Source organism: Petromyzon marinus, chromosome 46 (genome assembly GCF_048934315.1).
Source record: "Petromyzon marinus isolate PM22_M1 ecotype Great Lakes invasive population chromosome 46, UKy_Petmar_22M1.pri1.0, whole genome shotgun sequence".
Classification (NCBI taxonomy): domain Eukaryota; kingdom Metazoa; phylum Chordata; class Hyperoartia; order Petromyzontiformes; family Petromyzontidae; genus Petromyzon; species Petromyzon marinus.
In genome coordinates this window covers 3,995,818-4,020,001 of record NC_133712.1, presented here as the reverse complement: position 1 = coordinate 4,020,001, position 24,184 = coordinate 3,995,818, and the positions used below count along the sequence as shown (strand labels likewise).

Genomic DNA, 24,184 nt, shown 5'->3' with positions numbered 1-24,184 from the left:
TCGTGGAGGCCCTTTCACCATAAGCTGTATGAGCAAGCAATTGCAGGGCTGTACTTACTTACATTTGAAGAGACTGGGTGCAACAATTGTCCAGCACCGTTTGAGCGACTGAAAAAGTCGAACCTATTTAATGAACCCAAGGGGCATGCCGGGTTGAGTTAACCCCATGTGGATTTTTTTATTGAAACTAATTTCAATTTAAAGAGTAATGAGGAGTTAGGAAACTACTGTCAAAACGGCCACTTGTACTGATTGCTTGCACTCTTCTGCACCACTCCCTCTTGACCAGATGGCGACAAATCTCCTCAACAATCGCTATGCGGTTTTGGAAAAACTGGGTGAAGGAACATTTGGCCAGGTGTTCAGATGCTGGGACCACAGGAACCACAAGGAGATGGCCCTCAAGATGATTGACTCCACATTAAGGTGAGAGACCAAGTCATGATTGTGCATCACAATCTTCACTGAAAAGTTTTCCTGCAACACAAACTCACGTGTGCCTACCTCGACATGAAGCATTCTATTTTAATGATGATCCTATTTTCGACATTCTCAAAAGTGTTTGTATTTCTTCACGCAGCGTCACGGACGCGGAAGGATATAACGAGGCTGGCTTCCTCAAGATGTTGAGACACGAAAGCATCATCCGGCTTGAGGAAAACTTCGTCGTGGGAGATTACCATTATCTCGTGTTGGACTACATCAAGTAAGAACACTAAGTCCATTACAAGCGTGACACTTACAGGATGTGTAAAACTACAAGCTTGGCAGCTGCTTCATCTCGATCAGTGCTCAATCCTTAGCTATGCTACACTGCATTGTTAAGAAGCAGATGCATTAACCATTTCGTAACCAGTTTGCAAAAAAGAAAACAACTATCTGCAGTCAGCACGTATTCCATGCATTGTTACACCTCGAATGTCTTACCTCACCTTTAGTGTTCTAGGACTTGCCGTGCATGTGTGGATGTGCTGGTGCCTTTGTGCTTGATGCTGTGTTTAATTAACCATCCTGCACTCTGTGTTGTGCGTTTTCCGTTGTCAGCGCGGGCAGCCTCTTAGACGTGGTGAAATCGAACGGAGCATTTACTCTGTCCTCCGTCAAGAGATACGCCCGATCCCTGATGGAAGTGCTGGCCTTCCTGAAGAAGAACGGCGTAGTCCATGGGGACCTCAAGCTGGTAAGGGTTTATCATTACATTTCTTTTAGAGGAATTAAGCAGGTCTAAGGGACGCTGCCATGGTGTCATGGGTAGCACACTAGACTTTAAACCCAGAGGGAATCAATTCAATTTGATCTCCCGGCTTGGCAATTGCAACAGTGGACAGGTTCTGAAATCCCAACTCTCCAACCACCCACCCACCCACCACCTCTATACACCCAGAAGTATAAATAAGTACAACACAGTTCATCACAACGTCACAAGTGGTGGCGTAAAGTGTGGGTACTCCGACCACTTTTGAGACATTTGGCTGTGTATACGAGTATCCCAAAACCATTTAAGTAGCTCTCTCGACCTACTCAATGATGGAGGCCTTTCTGGAAGTAGAGGGGTGAGCAAATAATTGCAGGCCTGCACCTTTACGGTGATCTTTTAAACATATCGAGCAGTGTATGCGCCTCATGCACCTGTAGCTCTTTGCCACGTGGTGGCCAGTTGAATTCCCATCACAGCTGCCTCATACAGAAGAGCTCTTATCCGTGATCATATTACCTATGACTCCCATTATCCATGGCAGCTGTAGAGTCCACAGAAACACCAATTATCCGTGACCCTATTTTCATTCTTGTACGTAATTATTCAGGTTTTTCTTTTTTTACCATCCTGAATTGCGGAACAACTCGGTTCGCGCCGATGAGAAGAGTCGCCATGTCAATTCTTCCCATTATAAGTGTTTTGTTTTCATGACCAACTTCAGTACAAGATGTTGTATTGGATCATCTTTACGATAATTTTTGATCCCCCTGCTTCCGACTCGAGAAATAATTCATTTACACTTATAACGTTAGATGTACAGTGCACAAAATGAACGCCATTCTTCCATACAGACAGGAATCATCTTAATGGACTCTCATTTGGTTAAATACAATACAAATAATGCATCCGTTTTCTTAATTTTTTCAGGAAAACATCTTGGTGAAAGATCACCACACGGCAGCCATCCGATTGGCCGACTTCGGAGGAAGTTTTTTTGAATCTGAATTTCGTAAGTTACACTTTATATACATTTATACACATCATCGCATTTCTAAATATTCCTACAGATCCTGTTATCTGGAATAATTTTGTGTTTTATATATCGTCGTTCATGCAAATTGTGTGAACGATGCTGATGTGAAATTAATATAGCAGATATCACAAGAGCTCACGCAGTGATGCCTGTGCATGGTAGCTCCACACGAGGTATTAAGGGAATGCTCACAACTCCTTAGAACCTCCAATTCACAACCGTGCATTGGGAATGTCCACTTCCGTGTAAAATCACGTCCTGTCATATTTTGTTTGTTGCGGTTGCACCCGACTTAAGAGCCGCATGGCTCACAGGGCTATACCTAATAAATGAAAACTTGAAACTTGAAAACTATCACATATCATGCAGGACAGGGTGCGAACACATTGGGGATTCTTTTAGTGAAACTATGACTCCTACAGGCCACCTAAGCAATATTGTATTTTTTTATTTTTCTCCAGCCGGTTATTCCTTTGGGACGCACGGATACAACGCTCCCGAAGTCTTGCTGGGCCAGCCGTTTGGAACATCAATTGACATGTGGGCTGCCGGGTGCATACTAGCTGAGATATCTGTCGGCAAACGACTGATGTCAATAAGCAGCAAGATTCAGGCGATCGCTGGCCTCACAAAGGTAACATTAATTGTATAATTTTGTATATTTATTAGCGAAAGATTGTGGGTTCAAATCTGGTTGGGGTTTATTCAGCCCTACAGTGTTGATAAAATGAGTACTACTTTTTAGGGAAGTCGACATTGGTTGTCATAGAGATATATTCACCTGTGACGTATGAATGGAGTTTTACCACTGACTCAGGGCTGCAGCCAGGCTATGATCACTGCCTCAATGCTCATTTGACTTTGAGTACAAATTCAATTTTAAACAGCTTCATATTACGTGAAATCAAGTGATTACTCAATAATGAATAATTCAATCAATAGGATACACACCATGTATGTAAGTACGTACAGAAAACGCCTCTTAACTCGCCAGTGACATAAGAGCAAATGTATCGTTTATTTTCAGATTGTGGGAACACCACCCTTTGAGATGCTGCACGCTGCACCAGACGGTCCTCGGTATTTCAGTGAGTACTGCAAATTTTAATTTTAATATGCGATTAGGTGTTATAACATCACTCGTCTGGCTGCACAATGACGTGAAAGTTGGGTTGTTTCCCCACGTCCTTCACAGCCTTCGTTGTACATCACAGCCTTGTGCACATTAATAATATTTTAATGCATGACATCGTTTGCGATTGTACCCACTGCAGACTTCTTTGGGCAACTGACCAAGGAATGTCTGCAGGAGACCCCTAAGTGTTGCCGACTCAAGAAGTTTCTGAAAACGAGAGACCCATTGTTCCTGGACTTCATCAGCTCCATCCTATGGTGAGTGTCCCACTCTTTAAGTTTCCCTCAACTGTAACAAAATTCCAGTCAATTTCTATATCACAAGGGAATATGCATCCCCTTTGCAATGTACAGCTATCTTGCATATCTCTGCAGAAGAAACTAGGTAAAGAATGAAAGGGCAAATGCAGTACTGTATCCTCATTTAACGCGCTAGTAGATGTTCTGTATTAAGAAAAAATGCATTTAGTGAGGAATTACCGTTTACACATTACAGAGATAAACAAATAAAAACCATGCACATTTGCACATTTTCACTATAAAATTAGCTTGCAGTCATCCCATGGCGAGAAAAAAAACTGTGATGAGGGTACGCCACCACGTACTATATCATTATATTATTCCGCGCATATACCTAGAATTCCTATACTGCTCAGCCATGCAGCTGAATAAAGTTGTTTGTCATGAACCGCTCAGAAAGCCCGTTCCCGAATGGAAGAACTTTACTTTAGCGATAACACGTTGTGTACGCACACTTTGAGCGTGGACTTACCATACCTATATTCACATACCTGCAAACCCTTAGATACTTTATCAAGTGGATGTAAGTTTATTGTATCACTATAATGTGTCATTTGGGTATGTATATTTTGCTGATCTTCTCATCGGTACTTGTCTCTTTGTTTTCAGCTGGAACCCAAATGACCGTCTAACTCTGAAAAGTGCTCTCAAGCACCCATGGATGAGTGCAGCTCCAGCTCCACCACCTGGACTTCACCAGGCACCAGCATGCAAGATCAACTCCCATCTGGCTCCTGCAACCAAGACCTTCCCTATTCTGGACCCCTACAACATCCCTTCCAAGACAATGGACCCCTACCAATTATGCTGGCTGGATTCGGACCCCAACAACTTCTTCATCCCGGCTCCAGCACCTTGCCACCTTCCCTCAATTCCACAACTTACTTCTCCTGGCCAAATTCCAGTCGAATCAGTTTGCTGCAGCTCTTCCGGAGTGGCAATTCCCATTTTGGCCACTAAGGTGTCCACTGCCACTTTCCTTCCATCTCCAGCCGCCGTTGCAGTCCCCTTAATTGAGCCAAGGACTGACGCCTTCCTGGCTTCTGCTTCTGTTGCATTAAGCGCCGGAACCATTTTGGATGTGGAGATGCCTACAGCCACTAGCTCAACATCCACCACAAAATGCAGCATTCAGGTGGAAGATGTGAACACTGCTGTGTCTTCGACAGCATCAATTGCTGACCCCCTCCCAGAGTCGGAGACCAGAATTGATGCGGACATCAAGCCTCTGGATATTGAGGAATTTCATATTTCAATTGAGGCAGTCGATGAGGCGACCCAAAATGGAGCCGAGACGAGCATGGGCTCCATATTGTCTCTGCCTATAAACGCAGACGACACTGTTAACCCTCTCCTGGAGTCCGAGAGCACGGTTAAGGCAGACTCTAAGCCTCACGATGCTGAACAAATGAAAGCCATGGTACAGAGTGACATGGACAGTGCAGAAAAAATTATTGAGGTCCCCAAATCCCAATCACCAACCATCCGCAAGAGATTGCATCGGTTCGGACGCGCTCTTATTAAGTTCGTCTGTTGTTGTGGGGGAAGTGGTGAGGGGGATTAAATGTTTTAATATTGTCAAATATATGGGCAGCCCTCGACTTATCACCTGTTCATAAGTCGAACGGTTTATAAGACGTTTTTAAAAGGGAAACATTGTTAAACTCATACAAAATATTGAACATTTGCATTTTATACTGTAATAAATACTATATTATACATAACATACCAAATAAATGTTGGTAAATAGAAAGAAAAATCAGTTTTAACTTCACTTGCCTTGATTCCCGATGATGCTGGCTTGTTTGTCGGAAGGCGCATAATGGATCCCAACAATTTCACACACAAGGGGGCATGTAAGCGCACTCACACAAAACATACACGACAACGATCCCCTGTATAGCCTGCCTTCACAGCGTTTATGAAGGTCGCCTTTGACTCAACAGTAGCGATGTTTACACACACCGCACCAGGTACTCATTTGAGGCCGAGTTGACCTAGGAGAGGCCCAGGACATATTCAGATTATCATCACTGATGTTGGTTGTGAGTGGGAATTAAATTTTTAATATTGTTAAGTATACTCTGGTTCCTTCGATAAAGTCACGTTGGTAAAAAGTAAAAAAACAATGAAAACAACTAAATCAAATCACGACGTTTCGGAGGCAACACAAGCTTCCGTCATCAGGATGAACAGCCACAGTAAAATATACTGTGGTGAGTAGAGAGAGCTATTTGTGACAAGCGATTATATATGGTAAGAAGGGGGGAGGAGCCAGGGAGGACGGATGCAGGGTAGGGAGGGGGGTGAGTGTTGGGGGACGGAGATTATTGAAGCTCCTGGGCATGGTACTCATGTACAACGGATTAGGGCGGGGGGCGGGGGAGAGTGGGATGGGGGACAATTTTGCACGATTGAAACGTTGCACGTCAAATTTCCTAGTGATGGTAGTGTGTAAGGCTGGGAGTAAAAGACCGGAGATATGGATATGAATATAAACTCTAAAGCAGCTAAAGTTTTACTTGATTAATAACATCCTTCCAATGAATGCTCAATTTTAAACCATCCTCTTGGTTGAAGTTACGACTATGTTTGTATATCTGGATGGATTCATGGACAAATCTTTGGTGGTATCCAGATGGCTTGCAGAGTACTTTGGTAGCAATGATCAGCCACGGCAGAAGAATTTGTCCTATCGTGTTTCAAATCTGACTTGTGCTCGTGAATGCGGTCAGATACGTTGCTTCGTTTCCCCAATATAACAATCACCACAAATGCAACTCAGTTTGTAGACACCAGGGTACTGTAAGTCAGGAATGACATTCTTTACGGATGGGATTAGATCACGTATTTTGTGTATTGTACTGAATCGGACCTGGATCTTGTGTTTGTTTAGAATTTTGGAAACCTTTTTGGTAACGCCTGCTATGTATGGTAACGTGATGGTTTTGATCGGAATCTCAGGGGGTTGTTTCTCCATGGTAGGAGAAACAACTCTGCGGATAGTACGGTCCAAATATCCATTCATCTTAAGGGCCAGGTGTACATGTTCTAATTCATTGGCCAGGTGGTGTTTGTCAGAGATGCAGTGGGCCCTATGGTGTAGTGTTTTGATGAGGGAATTCTTCTGTGCCGGACGGTGGTGGGAATCAGGTTTCAGATAGGAGTCTGTGTGGGTGGCCTTCCTGTAGACAGAATGTCCCAAAGAGCCATTGGACTCCCTCTCAAACAGAACATCCAATAATTTTAGCTTGCCATCCTTCTCCACTTCCATGGTGAATTTGATGGATAGGTGTATGGAGTTAATGTGGTCGAGAAATTGGTTCAATGCTGGAAGGCCATGTGGCCAAATGACGAAAGTGTCATCCACATATCTCTTCCACAGGGAAGGACACAGGGTGGATGTCTGGATGGCGTCTGTTTGAAATTTCTCCATGAAAACATTGGCTATCACTGGTGACAAGGGGTAACCCATGGGGGTACCCTCATTTTGATTGAAGAAAGTACCATTCCAGGTGAAGTACGTGTTGGTGAGGCAATGCCTAACCAGCGCAGGGATATCAGGGTTCAATCCATGTTGGACTAAGTCTTAAATTATTGTTATGGTGTCAGGCACTGGAACCTTGGTGAATAGAGAGACCACATCAAAGCTGACGAGGACATCATCAGGGGACAGTGAAATGTCCTTAATTAGATAGACCAAGTGAGTTGAATTAAGAACTGCTGAAGTGGTCTTGCCAGTAAAGGGAAGCAAAGTATCTGACAGAAAATGGGCTAGTTTGTAGGTAGGTGAGTTGATCGTGGACACGATGGGCCGCAGTGGGGTACCTTCTTTATGGATCTTGTGAAGACCATAGAATCTGGGTGGTCTAGGAGCTGAGGGTTTTAGGGAGAGCCGTTTGACTGGTTTTATTTGGGAAGTCGAACTGGTAATGATCTTGTTAGTTTTAGTAGTTAGACTGTTAATCGGATCTCTATTGATTTTGGAGTAACTGCTATCATTGAGTAGGTCCTGGATTTTGTTGTTGTATGTGGTTTTATCCATGATCACAGTGGCATTTCCCTTGTCGGCCGAGAGGATGACTATGTCATCCCTCTTTTTCAAATTTGCGAGTTCAGAGCGCTCATTTTTGCTAATGTTGCTAATGGGTTTCTTAGCATTTTTGAGGACAGTGGCAATCTCAGCTCTAGCAACATCTGTTTGGATGTGTCCCAAGCCTTTGAGGGCTACATCGACCTGGGAGATCATATCCTCCACTGGAGTATGTTTAGGGGTAACTGCGAAATTCAGCCCTTTAGCTTGTACCGATTTTAGATTGTCAGAAATTGGGATGCTACTCTGATTGATAACAATTTTGTTGACATCTAACTTTTTAATGTGTGGTTCTGTTTTTTCTTTGATAGGAGGTTGAATTTAACGATCAAGTTAGCTTTACATTTGGTTGACAATTAATTATCAGAGGTTGTTGTCATGTTGTCAACAGGGTCCCAATCCATCCTCCCTGGCTCCTCCCCCCTTCTTACCCTATATAATCTCTTGTCACAAAAAGCTGTCTCTACTCACCACAGTAATTTTGCTGTGGCTGTTCCACCTGATGACGGAAGCTTGTGTTGCCTCTGAAACGTTGTGGTTTATTTAGTTGTTTTAATTTTTTGTTTCATTTTTAATTAATTTTTTACCTACGTGACTTTACCGAAAGAACCAAAGAGTATGGATCCTTGCAGTCACGAAAACTTCAAATCTAGAATTGTTAAGTATGTAGTTGAACGACTCTGGAGACATAAACTGCAGAGGCTTCTCCTTTATTTCCTCACACTCACACGACTACGACTCGGTAGCACGGAATAAAACGCTAACAGTCTAGCTTTATGGCGCCCATTTGACTAGAGAGCTGGCTGACTATCTAGCGACGATGAAGACGAAGCGATGACAGCGACGACGAAGATGACAGCGACAATGACCAGGACTCCGACCCCTCACGATAGCCCAGAACCCAGTTCCTCGCTCGCTTATATCTTCCCAGCGTGGCTGTGGCTCAACCCTGGCCACGCCCCCTTTCTCAAACTCTCCAGCTGGTTCTGGGAACTCCCAGATGGATCCCCTCTCTGACCCTTGGCCCAGATATTCCCCCTTGTGGTCGCTCCCATGTATCTGTCTTTCGTTCTGCCCATACTGTTCTCACACCCGCAATTTCCACTTCTGGTCGCTAGTCAGCACACTATCTCTAAGTCACCCCCCCCCCATTAAAAAGATAGTCGTCCCGGCTAATACTTTTTAAAAATCAACTACGTGATACGGGAAGAACAACAATCCGCAATGAGAGGAGTTATTTTTTTTAAATAACCCGACGTACGACGATCATGATCCCGATGCAGTTAGCACAACAACGCACTGCAGGTGGTCCGAACCAACTCGATGGATAACGACAATTACCAATACATTGCCGAAGGCATAGCCCGATGCACACCTCCCCCACACACGACTCTGATATTAATTACACAACATGGGATCTCCGATATCAAAATTTTGCACATTTTGACCAGGTTCTTGACGCCGGTCCACTGCCTTGGGCGGCATCTTGCACCTCTTCGGACATTGGGGCATTGCACAAAAGCCTAGAAGGGGTAGGCTCATCCCTGGACTCTTTGGAAGAATTTGACCTGGCTCCAGCCGGCAGTCTTTCCCACATGGCGGATTCTGCTGATTCCCCGGACTTCAGTGGACGGCACAACACTTTTTCTCTGAGGCACAACTTTCGTGGCCGACTGCCTCGGCTCGCCGGACACACCAGACACTGGCCGAACAGGACTTGGGCATGAGTCGTCTATCTGGAGATGAACATATGGCTTCAGGCGCGAGGGGTGAACAAACCAACAGCGACGTCCTGCCTGTATCCATACACACTGTGGCCGTTTGATTTTTACCACCTCTACAGGACCTTGCCATGGCTGATGCAACTTGGGGGACGTCCACAGCGGTACTTGTGGGGAGTGTAGCCATGCCCCGTCCCCGATTCCCATGGAAGCACGTGCTCACACCGCTCCGCGATCTTTTCATAAGCAGCTTGCACCTTGGCAGTGCGTTCCTTAGCTGATTCTGACATGCATCCCAACGTAACCTGCAGATGTGCGGGGATGGCTGCCTCCTTTTTCCCCGAGGTCATATCCAGCTGAGTGTCTATGGGGGGGGGGTTCGTTTTCCCGCCCGAACATAAGGAAAATTAGGAAAATCCCATAGAGGCATGTGGGGCCATCCTGTATGCTGCCAAGACCCTTGGCACGTGCAAATCCAAATCAGTTTGTGCCTCATTCACCACCTGACAGAGCATTGATGTCAAAGTCCTATGGAGGCATTCTACCATACCATCTGTTTGAGGATGGTATGGGGTTGTTTTAATCTTCGTAGTGCCGAGTGCATCAATACATGTCGCGCAGCAGCTTGGACGAAACATTTCGATCCTGGTCTGTAAGAAGCTGCTCAGGGGCTCCCTTATCCATTACGTAGTCGTGCAAAAATGCATCAGCAATGGATACATGTATTTCCTTTTATCGTAGCTGCAAAAGGTCCCAGAATGTCAAGCGCAACCAATTCATTAAAACACTGTGATGGACTGCAACGGGTGCTGGGCTTTTCTCAACGGGGGTTTTCGGTGTGCACAATCAGTGCAGCCCTTTACCAGATGATATACATCATTCGATATTCCCGGCCAATAGAAATCTCACTGCAGAGATAGCAACGTTTTTGGAACCCTGAGGTGTAACAATTTATTTTCGTGTACTACCCGCATCAACCGACCCTGCAGGCAAGTGGGAACCACCATGCCGTGACGCTGCAGCCCCTCGTCCCACCTCATCAAAAGTCCTTCTGAGGGACTACCTGCGAAGTCCCCAATGAGCAGGGTCTTTGCGATTCAACTCAGCGCGGCGCCGCAAGCTCAACAATGGCACATCCTCTACCTGCAGCCGTCCCCACTCGGCCTGCGTGAGACCCAACGTGTTGTTCCCAGGTGTGACCACCTTGGCCGGTTCTGCGTCACTCAACGTCACCCCGAGCTTTGGTGACACTGCCAAGGGTGGTCTACATCGGCCCGTGCCCGATGAACATGCACAATGTTCACTCAGCGGCAAGCGGGACAATGCGTCGGCATTAGAGTGCCACAGACCTTTTCAGTAAATTACCCGGAATGAGTACTCTTGGAGTATTTCCAGCCAGTGTGAAAGCTGGCCGGAAGGCTGGTCAATTTTCAAAGAGAACTGGAGGGCTGCATGGTGCGTGCGGACTACAAAGTCCCTGCCATGAAGATAAGGCCTAAATTTCTGTATAAAGTACACCATAGCCAAAGTTTCCTTCAGGTCACACAGTATCGTTGCTATGCAGTGGACAGGACGTGGCTCCCATACGCAACCACTCTTTCCACCCTCTTCTTTATCTGTGATAGGACAGTCCCTATGCCTGTGTCACGAGCATCTGTGTCCAATTTGAATAGCAGGGAGAAATATGGATAGTCAAGGGGAGGCGCATTGGAAAGGAGATCACGCAGCGCAACGAACGCATCTTCTTCCTCCTCCCCCTTCTCAACTTATGGTTCTTAGCGGTCAAAGCACGGAGCGGTTTTGCAATTGTCACAAACTGTGGAATGAACTGTCGGTAATAGGACACAAACTCGACAAAACTGCGCAATTCACCCACCAACTTTCGGGGGTTGGCCAATCGCGTACACACGCTGTTTTGTCCGGGACCATGGCTATTCTGGAAGTGCTCATTGTTGTATCTAGGCCCCTTTTCCATCTTAATGTTAACAGGTAATTTTCCGATACATATAGATACATGTTTCTATTGTTTTTTTATAATAAATAAAAACACCAAACTAGGCCTCCGCATGGCATGTGGAGGTTATCTTTACCATGACCCACTAACACGATTTTGACATTAAGAGCCCTCCCAGGGTCAGAGGGAGCAGATAGAGAGCAGAGCACAGCGGATTGCAAGGGGCTGACATAAACACCAAGCCAGGGTCACTGGGAGTTTGCGTTAGCCTAGATATAGTTCAGTCAAAAAGCTGATTGGTTCTACATTACTATTAAAGTAACTGGAAGTCGGAATTTAACGACAGGGTAGGCTAAAGTTATTGATCTTCACACCCGCTTCAATTGAACCCTGCCACCAGCTACGTCAATGTAACCATCACCCGTCTATTGGTTTAATATTAAATCTATTTTCATATTTTAATAATTTCTATACGACTTGACCCAAAGCCTATAACAACCAGGTTTTCCGAAGTCAACATGAATGTCTAACCCAGACATGAGCGAATAATGAGCAGAGTGGATATAAGGTTGGAGAGGAAAGAAAAATAAGCGCAGCAAACTGCAAACGTAGGCAAAAAGCCAGGAACAACCAACCAACCTAACAACAGCAAACCGGGGCTAGACAGGCCATCAAATTAGATAAATCCCGGGGTCAGAGGTCACAGACCAAGTGCTGAGAGGCAGACGAAAACCAGAACTGACTCCAAGGCTAACCCGCCCTCACCTACACGGAGTGACGGAAATTAATGAGGCCTTGAATTGGCGGCGTCAGCGAAAACAGCGGCCACCACGCGCTAGAGAGAGTGAGGGCCAAAGAGTGTAGAGAGACTGAAGAGAGAATAAGGGCGGGACCTTAGAGTGTCAACGCATTTCAGCGAAAACACCAGGCTTAATAAAAATTCACAGTGCATTATTTCCTACATAACATTCGTGTTGGCACCATTCACCGAGGCTTATACAAAACATAAACTGCATAATGACTTGGGCGGTGTTTTACCCAAGGTTGGAGAGAAAGGGAGATTCCGGCCGTCTTTGTATCCCCGCAGCACGGGGTAGGAGTGGGTATACGCTTGGGAAAAAACCTTCCCTTGACATTAAGTACAATACCACAACGGAAGCTAACCCAGAACTTGGGTTACATACAGAGAATAACTGTGAAACTGTGAGGCATAAATGTTAACTTTACAAACCTTAACCATTTCTTTGTGCGTCGGTGAAAGTCGGAGGGAATATCGCCCCTCCCTCCAGGTTGTGCACCCAGACAGGGAGGCGCCTTCGAGACAATTTATAACATTTGATTGTTTTACTTGTGGGTTTTATGGTAGGAGTATGACAACGGAATATACCGTGGGTGATCCACACAAGAACACACACTGACACACGTACGGACACACACACGGACGCAGATACATACGGACAAATCCTGACACAGCAAAAATCGAAAGAAACCCCGCCTTGTGGGCAGGATCCGAGTGAAGGGATTTTTGGGCATAAAAAGAGGATCCTGAGCATTGAAACCTCAGTTCGACCAGGGGGTCGACTCAGGAGCGAGCTGCGACCAGCGGGTCGGCTCGACTCGTCCGCAGTTCATCGGAACTCAGATGAGTTCGATCGGCTCCCCGGAGCCGGCCATCGGGGGCTCGACTCATCGGAGCGGCTCCCCATCTCATCTGCAGGCGGGCAAGACCCGCTTGACAGCTCAACTCGCCCTGCGTGGGTCAGCCTCTGCCGACGCGGAGGTCTCTGCTGCCGCCGGGGTGGTGAGGGTCGCTGTTTGGCGACGAGGCTGCGTGCACACCGTGCATCGCCAGCCGAGTGCGCACCCGGGTCAACACTCAACCACCGTGCACGCTGCGAGCGAGCTGTGGGCGCCATCTACCGACCGCGTTCTGAACTGCAGCAGCCTATCGACGACATCCGAATCCGTTCAACACGGTGACCGCCGAATCGACTTATACGTTTGACGCGCACCGCCCCCTCACCACACGACAAGCAGGCGTCTGTTTGACACAAAGATCGACTCCGAACACTGACTATTCAAAACAATTCATGTCACTCAAACATACACGGGTCCTTAACCAGAAGCCAACACTCAAGTCTATCAGCCATCAGTGGCTGTGAAGGCGTCACATCGAGACCGAGTGACAACCACCCGTCGTTATAAGTATATCCATAGTTGTCCTCTTTACAATTTAGTGGGCTGTACTCTCAATCGCATAAATATTCAACAGATCCATCAATACGAATTGATTTTTGACACCTTCTTCCATAGAGCCACGCTCTTGTGGGGAAGGGTGTGTCCCACCAGATCCTCATTAGGCGATCTGGTCCACAATCAATTAAAACTTGGTATCAGGTAAGATCTTCAGGGGAAAGGAGCACACCATCGCATGCCCTTACTCCAAGCCATTATGTAGTCAGATAATATGCCGATGTATCTGTTGAGATTTGTGCCTTTAAGAATAATAACTGTTTTAATTGTTTTTCTTACCGCCGTATAATCTTTAAAGTACCTTTCGTTCGTAATCGCCGCACATACACGCGTACTCTACAGAATAATCACCTGTTCTGTGACCCAGTGTGCTAACAACGTGATAAGGGTTGCATATGATCTATGATCAATAACGAGTGCGATACTGCGGGGACGATTCAAGTATAGCATTTGGATGTTCTAATAACTCTCTTTCACTAACAACTATCGCTTTATGCGGGGTCCATGTGTTATCAAAGTGAAATCGTACAGTCGTTGATGATACTGTCTTGATACCGTGTGGATACCGTGTTGAAGTTCTGAGATTGAGAGTTCACATACATATTATAGTTAAGGTTTAATTAGAAAATAAATAGATTAATACAGTAGTGTTCGTGTGATTCTTTCCTGAAATTTTTGCATAAGATCTGTTTCCTGCGATGAGATATGAACTCGGGAACCTAAACTATAAACACACCAATCCACACTCATTAAACTTTAAAGCGAATGATATGAACTTGGGACCTAAAATATGAAGACTCGGGGAGTGTTAAAGCGAGAATCATTCTATTATGCTGATCAATAATACGAAGTTAGACAACGAGGCCGAATTGACACTAGCGTAACTGCACACGATTGATTGCGTTATCCTGATTGATAACCCCACCTCGTCAACGAGGCGGGACCTGATTATCATAAAGGCTATCATTAACACAACCACACCCACTCGTATAATTAATACGATTACCTCTCTAATTAGCATAGTTACATGCATAATTACACGAATTAACATAATTTTGGATTAAGTATGCAAATTTCGAATTTCATTTAATTTTCATTATTTTTCATCAATTTTCACACACCCACATATACAACAAATTGGGGTCTCGTCCGGGATCTCTCGCAGACAGGTTATGCTTAAATTAAGGAACGAATCACTGTTGTATTAATCAAGGTTTTGTGAACTAACATTGCCCTGTGACGGTAAACGGTGTAAAACAAACAAAAAACGCACTCTGAAGAAAATACCAGAGTAGCAGTGTATAACAAAGACAGTGGGAGTAAGATTATTTGCTCAAATCGAACCAACATATTCTGTGATGCAAATGTTTTTATGCGCGCTCTGAGGGGAATTCCAGAGTAACTCACGCCACACATGAGAGGCTAGAGTTAAGATACACTCTTAAGTCTATTAACTACACTACATAATAGAGATGGCACATGACCCGCAACGTTCTGAGGGTGACATCCCAACGCATAACACTGATACAGAGTGGACCTCCGAGGAGGAGATAGAATCGATGGAAAAACAATATCGTGAATTTGTGTTAAAACGTACTGGACGGACTGCTAGAGAGCAGACAGAGCAGAAAGACATATGGGAGGGGAGACATATAGAAGATGTTAAGGCACATAGGAGGAAACTACTTAAGGATGTGATGAAATGTAGCAAAGCCAAACGTGACTTAAAAATTGCAGAAATAGCAAGGTTAGACTCGTATCTCCTCACACAGACAGACAGAGGAGAAAGATTATGGACTGGGGAAAAATTTGACAGGGAAAGGAAGGAGAAACTGTCCCTAATAGAGGAGGTAGAGCGTCTGCACGCCCTCGTGAGAGAAAAAGAGTCGGCGCTGAATGCACCAGCGGGACCCCCAGACGTCGGTACACAGAACACATACGGGAGTAACAGTTTACCACACTCCGAGCCATGCGGACGTAGCCCAGGGCCAGATCCCACACAAAGTATGGCTACCATGCAAAACGATTTTGATAAAGAAACCCCCTCGCAAATCGAGGAGAGGGAAGGGGAAATACGGACACAAACAGGAAAACAGAAGGCCGACCACCCCGAGGTTAGAGAGAGGCAAAATATTAACCCTAAGTCACCAGGGTATTCTGTACTGATAGAGCGACAAAGGGCGGAGCTGGGGCGAAACGAGCAACATGACATAGACAACTCACCAGAAAGACGCACGCTACCCAAGTACGACCGACATGATGCAGATGACAGAGACGGCTCACTTGGTAGACTCCTTCCACGCAGGCACGACCGACGTGGAATCTATGGCAGGGACTACTCTCCGGAGAAGCGCACCTCGCGCAAACATGACCAACCAGTTCCAGATAGCTCAGTCAGCTCACCAGAAAGACGCACGCTACGCAAGTGCGACCGACATGGTGCAGATGACAGAGACAGCTCACTTGGAAAACGCACCTCACGTAAGCATGACCGACGTGGAACCTACAGCAGGGATCACTTTCCAGGAAGGCGTACATCACGCCAACATGACCCATCAGATGCAGATAGCTCAGACAGCTCACCAGAGAAACGCACCTCAAGCAAACATGACCAACATAACACGGGTACAAGGGACAGCTCACCAGAGAAACGCACGACACATTAAAATTACCAACGCAAAACCACCCGCACCACAGATGACAAACACAGGAATCCCGACAACCATGTAGCACCAGACAAACATAAACACAGCACATCACCTAGCAGCCACCACGCACGTAGTAGACGGCGTGAAGGTCAAGGACAAAAACACTCACCACATAGACACAGCTCAAGGAGATCACGCACACCAACCCACAGGCATGGATCACAAGACCCACATAAGAGAAATAAGGGACACAAGCCACGGGACAGATACGAATCCTCGGACAGAGGGAGACCACGACACAGACACGGGAAACATGACAGTAGTGATAGCGAAGGCAGGGACAGCTCGAGTGACAAATCCTCTGAATCTGACGCCTCTGACGACGATCAACTGTCCGAATACTCATTCAGTAGTAAGACTCTGAAATTGATGGACAAAGCGCTCGTCAGAATTCCCTATTTCGATCCACACAACAAAACCAGGGATATACACAACCACATAGCTACAGTAGGACAGGAGGCTAAGATCCGGGGTCTGGGTAAATCAGCAGAAAAAGCATGTTTATTGTCAAGGAGCTTACATGAAACCGCCAGACCATGGGTAACATCCCTGCCAAATAGGGTCAAGAGCGATTTTAAGCAATTAAGCCGAGCAGTAGTTAATAGATTTGGGGAATACTCCACACTATCTGAAGGATTGAACGCGGCAAAAATTGATGACTCAGCGTGCGGACGAAGACCCACGAGATTATCTCCTACGCCTCAAGAGAGCAAATTCCGCAGGTGACGTGGACAACGCCCAGGAAGAAGGGAAGATATTAAAAGTTATGTTCTTCCAATCACTAAGACCTGAAATAGTGAAGATAGTAGGAACGATGCTAGACCCCGAGACTGCCTCCTTGCGCCAGATTGAAAGCAAGGCCCACACGGCCTGGGTAAACGGACGGAGAACCACTAGCACAGCTAAAACACACATCATCACCAAAGACAAAGATCGTCTCAATCTGGAAGGAAACGAGTCTCCAGGGAATAATAACAGAACCACCCGGAACGAACATGAAACACCCCAGGAGAGGGCGCCAAATCCACGAGGATCAAAACTCAGCAGCAACACGCCGGACAACTGGTCACGGGGGACCTGGCACCCACGGCCCCCACAGCCCTGGAATATAGAAGAGGGCTGATCTTGGAACTATGGAGGATGGAGAGCGAATGACGGATCATACCTACCCCGCGGAGGCCGACGCCCACCGAACCAATCCCCATATCGTCTCCCACTGCCGCCTCCGCTAGCAATGGGGCATAGACCACAGGCAGCCAACAGGAGTCGATACGCTCACTATATTCGGATGGAAAGAGAACATCAAGAGAGTATGAAGACTCCCATGCGAACAGCCAAGAAAAGAATACCAACAGAACACACACAGGAAGAGGACGCACCCAACGCAAAGATAGCCCAAGAGAACATAAGAAACTCAAGAAACCCCAAAGCAGTCACCGAGGTGGTACCAGAGGGTAAAGGGTACCATCTGGGGGAATTAATTCCCGTAGGACCGGTCGGACGAGTCCACGTGGAAGTAATACTGCAAGACACCCTGACCAGCCAGGGCCTTTGTGATACGGGAGCAGAAATATCCATGATATCCAGAGACATGTTTGATGAACTCCAGACTGCCGTCCAGAGGAAGAATGAAACGTTACAGATGATGCCAAGTAGGCTCACCTACTCAGGATGCGAAGGGACCCACATGCGGCCATTGGGCAAGGTCATGATGAAGCTCACGTTCAACAAAGTCAACATGAGCCATCCACTATATGTCGTGCAGAACCCAGGAAAAGAGCTGATCATTGGGATCGAACTACTGAATCGCCTTAAACCCGTCATGAACCTTGAATCCCGACAAATATGGGCACAGTCAATGCCGGAGCAGCATAGGGATCCAGAAGATGAAGAAGTTGAAGACTTTACAGGAATTCAAATGATAACAGAACTCAACGACCTGTCACGGACAATCAAGAACGAAACCAAGCGTCCAGCAGAAATATGGACCACTCAACTACTGACCAACAGACTGGGAAAGGACCTTGAGGAAACCAACCTACGACCAGTAGTTCCAAAGGACTGTCCCTTAGCGGAGTATATACCGCCCACTAGTGGTCAAACAGGTGTTAACGTGTCTTTATTTGCCTGTCTGCATGCGTATGTCTTGTGTGTCAGCGGTTGCAACAGGTGTGTGGCCCTGTATATTATTGCGCGTGTGTGGGTGTGTGTGTTCACGTGTGTATTGTTCAGTCTGTATCTCTGTGCATCTTCTGTGCTAGCGTATGTCTGTATGTCGCTAGAGAGCGGTTGTGCAGTGGTAGTGTAGTGGCACGTTCCTGATGGCATAAGTTCCATTCCCGGTCACGACGAACAGCAGTAGTTTAGCTGGTTAGCGTGCTGCACTATTAACCTGGCGACCCAAGTTCGATTGCTGCTTATGGCCAACACCGGTGACGAATATCTAAACCGGTCCTGGGGCTCCCTTAGATTAATTCAGCCTTAAATGAGTACTCAGTGCGTGTAAAGCATCAGCACTGGGGAGACAAAGGTGGCTGGGTGTAGTGTTGGTCCTCCCATCCCCTTCGTGTTCTGTGCTGACCTTCGTAGATGCTCGCTAACATCACTTGCCCTAAAAGTCTTTTCAAGGCTATATTGAGGATCTTTGACTTTTGTCTTTGTGTGGTGCAGTGGAGGGAGCACGGAGGGCGGTGCCTGTCACGCGCCCGGTCCTCACCCTGTTTGACGTGAGCCCAACATCCACACACGACCACAACCAACCCATGTCTCATCTCCCACACCGCTGGCGAAAGCACTGTGTGTGATCTCGTGTGCTGTAGCTTTCTGTACCGTGCTGTGTTTGCTGTGTTAGCCACCATGTGCTGGGGCGTTCTGTGCGTTCTCTTGTGTGCTGTCGCATTCTGAGCTGTGCTGAAATTGCTGTCATGTTGCTGTAGTGCGCTGCGATGTGCTGTAGCGCTCTGCGCTCTGCTGTGGTGTGCAGGACAGCGAAGAGCAGCAGAACGAGGCTCGCACTGCTCAGAGCTCCACGTCCCAGATGAAGGCAGCGCGTGTCCTGCAGACGTTCGTCAACCCCTTTGGCATGGTGAGACATGGGGAGACAGGGACATGTGGAGGCACAGGGGTAGTTGAGTGCCAAGGAGATACATGGACTTTGAGACACGGGAATTACAAGGACACCAAGACAATGCAGCGATACAAGCGACTTAGGGACGTGGGGAACACACAGGAGGCATGGTAAATGAGAGACAGATAGGAGGCATAGAGACACAATATTAGCACAGGGTCACACGTGACACGGGGTCACTTAGGATTTGGATAAAACGGTCTTCATTGACGCAGAAATACTGGAAACATGAAGACGTGGGGACTCGAGGAAGTGATTGAAAATAAAAAAAAGTTCGCTTGTGCATCTGTTCATGTGCTTGTGCTTGCAGTATCTACCATCCAGTGACGGGAAATCTCTGCCATTTCAAGAAAAGAAATGGGATCCTAACTCAAAAGTCTTTGAGGTAACACGTGATTATTGTGTGCTAACATCTTGCTCACATCATCATCTCCATCATCATCATCATTATCTCCATCATTCCATTTCACAAACCACTTGTGCGGATGGGTGCTGAGTGAGGAATTTTAGTGGTTTGGTGATTAATGTGGTTATTTGAGTGCATGTTTGAGCAGATGAGTGGGTGAATGAATGGTTGAGTGAGTGCTTGGGTAGGTGAGAGAGTGCAGTTGAGTGCATGAGTGGTTGGATCGTTGAACGAGTACCTGAGTGGCTGAGTAAGTGAATGAGTGTTTAAGTAGTTGACTGAGTGAGTGATGAGAACCCGTTGAGTGCTATCTCATCCGTCTCTGTAGATCTGTAGTCGCTGGAAACTGATGAAAGCGCCAGAGAAACCAAAGAAGAGCTCTGCACAGCCTGCAAAAGCCAAATACGGTGAAGGCACACACACACACACCATGAACACAGAGACATGCACTAATCCAGCAGTCACAAACACTTGCACGTGCATGTGCACACACACACACATGCAGACAAGTACAGAAGTCGAGGCGTTGCTCACGCACACACACACACGACAAAAATCGTATCACCTTTAACAGACTTGGGGCAAGTATTGTTAGCAAGCGTCTCTGAAGATCCAGGATTACACGAGGGGTGGGTAGTCAACACCAGGCTCGGCTGCCTTTGTTTCCCCAGCACTGATGATTACACATCGTGCCCGGTACTCATTTAAGGCTCGGTCGACCTCGGGGAGGCCCAGGACTTGATCAAATATTTGCCATTGCTGTTGATCGCAAGCGGGAATTGAAATCAGGTCACTGGGTTTGCAGTGCATTAACCAGCACACTACTGCACGCACGCGCCATGAGTGACGGATCCCGGTGTCTGCAGCGGAGAAGAAGATGAAGGTGGAGCGCCCTCAAGAGGAGCCGGTCGCCGTACCGACTGTGCGAGAGCAGAAACAGGTGCGCCCCGCTCACTCGCGCTCCGGCGTTTCCACGGCCAATGGGGGAACTGGGAACCTAGATTTAAAGCTTTCGTGACTGCAAGGATCCATACTCTTTGGTTCTATTCGGTAGTCACGTAGGTAAAAAATAAAACAAAAATCACGACGTTTCGGCCGCTTGTGTTGTGGCTGAAACGTCGTGATTTTTGTTGTTTTATTTTTTACCTACGTGACCGAATAGAACCAAAGAGTATGAACTGGGAACCTGTTGCAGGACCTGCACCCCCGGGCCTTGCGTTTGTGACTGGGCTTCGTGGGACCCGGCCCCTCCTGGTGCCCTTAAGTCCCCACCCACCCACCCCCTCCCCACTCACTGCTGCCCTTTCCCATTCCATCTGAACACCAGCCTGTGTTGGGGTAAGACATTGCTTACAAAATTGCATACGAATTCAGATGCGTTATTCTTGTGAACATTCTGCATGTGTTTGAGCGAATTACGTCGTGGCGTGCAAATTTTTGCCGTCAATAAAGTAGGCATCGGTGCGCATCACAGCGGAATGCGAATGGTACATGGGCATAGAGCAATAAAAATGTAAAAAGAAACCCGTCGCGAACTCGGCGGCTTACACCGACTGAGCAAAATAAATTGCAACCGCATGAAAAAAAGTGCACAGGGAATCGCATAAGGTAAGGAGTAAATAATAATGAAATAAACTGTTTTTTCTTTCCCTGGTGCGCTGGTGATAACTCGACGAGGGTTAACGAATCGGTACCCTATCCTGTGACTCGTGACTTGATGCTGGTAGCATCGTGGGGATAACATTGGGGGAAAAGACAAAAATCCGACACAAACCAGAATACCTCCCCACTGCCGCTCTCCCCTCCCCACCCCCTCCCACTGTGTTGCCTTCATTCTCTCTCGTTCGGCCTCTCCCTTACCCCTTTCCATGGGCAGGGTGCCACACGTAGAGAGGCACCGGGGGCAGCCGAGGTCACGGAGGTCGGAGGGAAAAGGCAGCGCGCGGACTCGGACTCATCGCCAGCGCCACCACTCGTGCCAGATGACTTCACCCCCCACGAGTACACGGAGGCCGACGCTCACATCTTCACAGGTACACACACATCTTCACAAGTACATACGTGCACATCCACATCTTCACAGGTACACAGACACGCGCACATGTACATCATCATGGGAAAAACGCACATCTTCAAAAAAACGCACACACACACACATCTTTACAGGTAAGGTCAATGTGTGAATGTGAGGGTGGGTATGTGAAGGTCAATGTGAGCGAGTTTGAGTGGGCGAGTGAGCGAGTTGTTCTCTGTTCCAGCCGGGTGCTCTCGAGGAAGAGATCAGAACAGACACACGACTCGGCAGGACAAGGAGCGTACGTACTTCACATCACCGCTATCATCATCGTCGCCGTCATAACCACCACTACCATTGTCATCACACCATCACCACCCCTAATATTACAGTTTTATCACCATCACCACTACCATCAACACCATTACAGCTACCATCATCACCATCATGAAAATCACTGCTACCAACATCACTATCATAACTCCCATATTCATCACCATCATCACCACTATCATTGTCATCACCATCACCATCAATAACACAACCATCACCCCTACAACTAAAGTATTATCTCCACTACTTTTAACACCATCACCGCTACCATGATCACTGTCATAACCACCATATTCATCACCATCACCGTTACCGTCACCATCAACACCATTACCATCATCTCTGTAACCAGTGTTGCCTTCACCTTTAACGTCATTAACACCATCATTAATGCCGTCACCACCATCATAACCACATTCATTGGTACCACTGTCAACATCATCTTCATTCCCACCACCATTACCACGATACACGTCGTGTAGTGCATTGCGCATTGTGTTAAATCTTTGTGCTCCGCGTGCTTTTTGTGTCGTGTGCATGGTGTCTGTTGTGCGCATAAACGCGCATTGTGTGTGGTGTGTGTTTGATGTTGAGTACACATTTGCGTGTATCCGTTGTGTGTTTGTGCAGCATAAGTTGTGCGGGCGGGGGCAAGGTGGTCGTACAGTCTTCAGAGGATCGGCACGGGGCATGACGTACATGCAGGGACACAGTGGCCGGTAGGAGATCCCTCTCCCATCACCTATGTCGCCCTACGTGCATTCACGTGTCTTTTGTGTCCTCGTCGGACCTTGCATATCTAAATGTTTACCCCACGTGTCCTTGTGTGTCCCTGTGGGTCGCCGCAAGTCTAAATGTGTACTCACATGTCTCTGTAATGTCCCACCTTCTCTCGGTTAGTTCCCCGCATGTCCTCATGTCCCTCCGTGTCACTACGCATGCTGCGTCTTCCTTTAGATCATAGATCACGGTTCCGTGCATTTTCACGTGTGTTCCTGTGTATACGTATGCCTTTGTGTCTGCACATGCATCTGCTTGCCTTTGTGTGTCTCAGTGTCAACGGTGTCAACAGTGTTGCTTTGTGTCAGTGGTACTTCGTGTCTGCTTGTGTCTTCACGTGCCCCCCTGTAGCATTGTTACCGTGCGTGTCGGTGTGTCACCGATGCGTTATAGCACATGTCATCACACATGGTTCTCCCACTGGCACATCTGGCCCGTGAAGGCTTTTGTAGTGGCCTGCCGAGGTATAAATACAGGTTTCCCTCACTTTATGCGGTGGATAAGTTCCCAAAAAAAGGGCACACAAAGTGAAACCGCACAAGACAGCGTCCTGCCGAGTAGTATATACGTACACATGCAATGTTGTGTCACATCTGACCGCAAAGTGGCATATAGAGTGAGTTCAAAAGACATTTAGCGAATTTTGTGGAGAAATAGGTAAGCCGCATATACGTGAAATCGCACAAACCAAACCTGAATAAACTGTGGAAACCTGTAGATACAGGTTAGTGAGATGAAAAGTGATATACAAGAGATAGGGATGAGAGTTGGAGACAAACTATGGTGATTAGCTGTCACATAGCTGACGTTATGACGTAAATAAGTCACGTGACGTAACATGTACGCGTGGCACGTGATATTCCGTCGCTAACTTTTTGTAGCCCGCCAGATAATATTTCTGAAGAACCATTCGTTTTCATGTGCCTCTGTGCCAAGCACATGTCTGCATATCTCCATGTGGGTGACTCTGTGTTCCATAATCTCAAAATGCACCTAGCCTGGCACAGCTGCTACGGTCACATCACTCAATGGCGGCTGTTCTCTTAATTTATTCACTGGTCACTATCTGTGTCCTCAAATCTTGATGCTTGCATTTCCACGTGTGTGTGTGTCCCTCCACATCTTAAAAA

General features: G+C 46.9%; 1 long non-coding RNA gene across 1 annotated transcript; it reads left to right on the top strand.

Moving 5' to 3' along the window:
* Positions 1-1,762: 1,762 nt before the first annotated feature.
* LOC142930952 (uncharacterized) lies at positions 1,763-4,679 on the top strand. Its single transcript, XR_012946949.1, has 4 exons — positions 1,763-2,207; positions 2,693-2,865; positions 3,259-3,623; positions 4,275-4,679. It is a non-coding gene; the product is annotated as an uncharacterized LOC142930952 (long non-coding RNA).
* Positions 4,680-24,184: the final 19,505 nt, after the last annotated feature.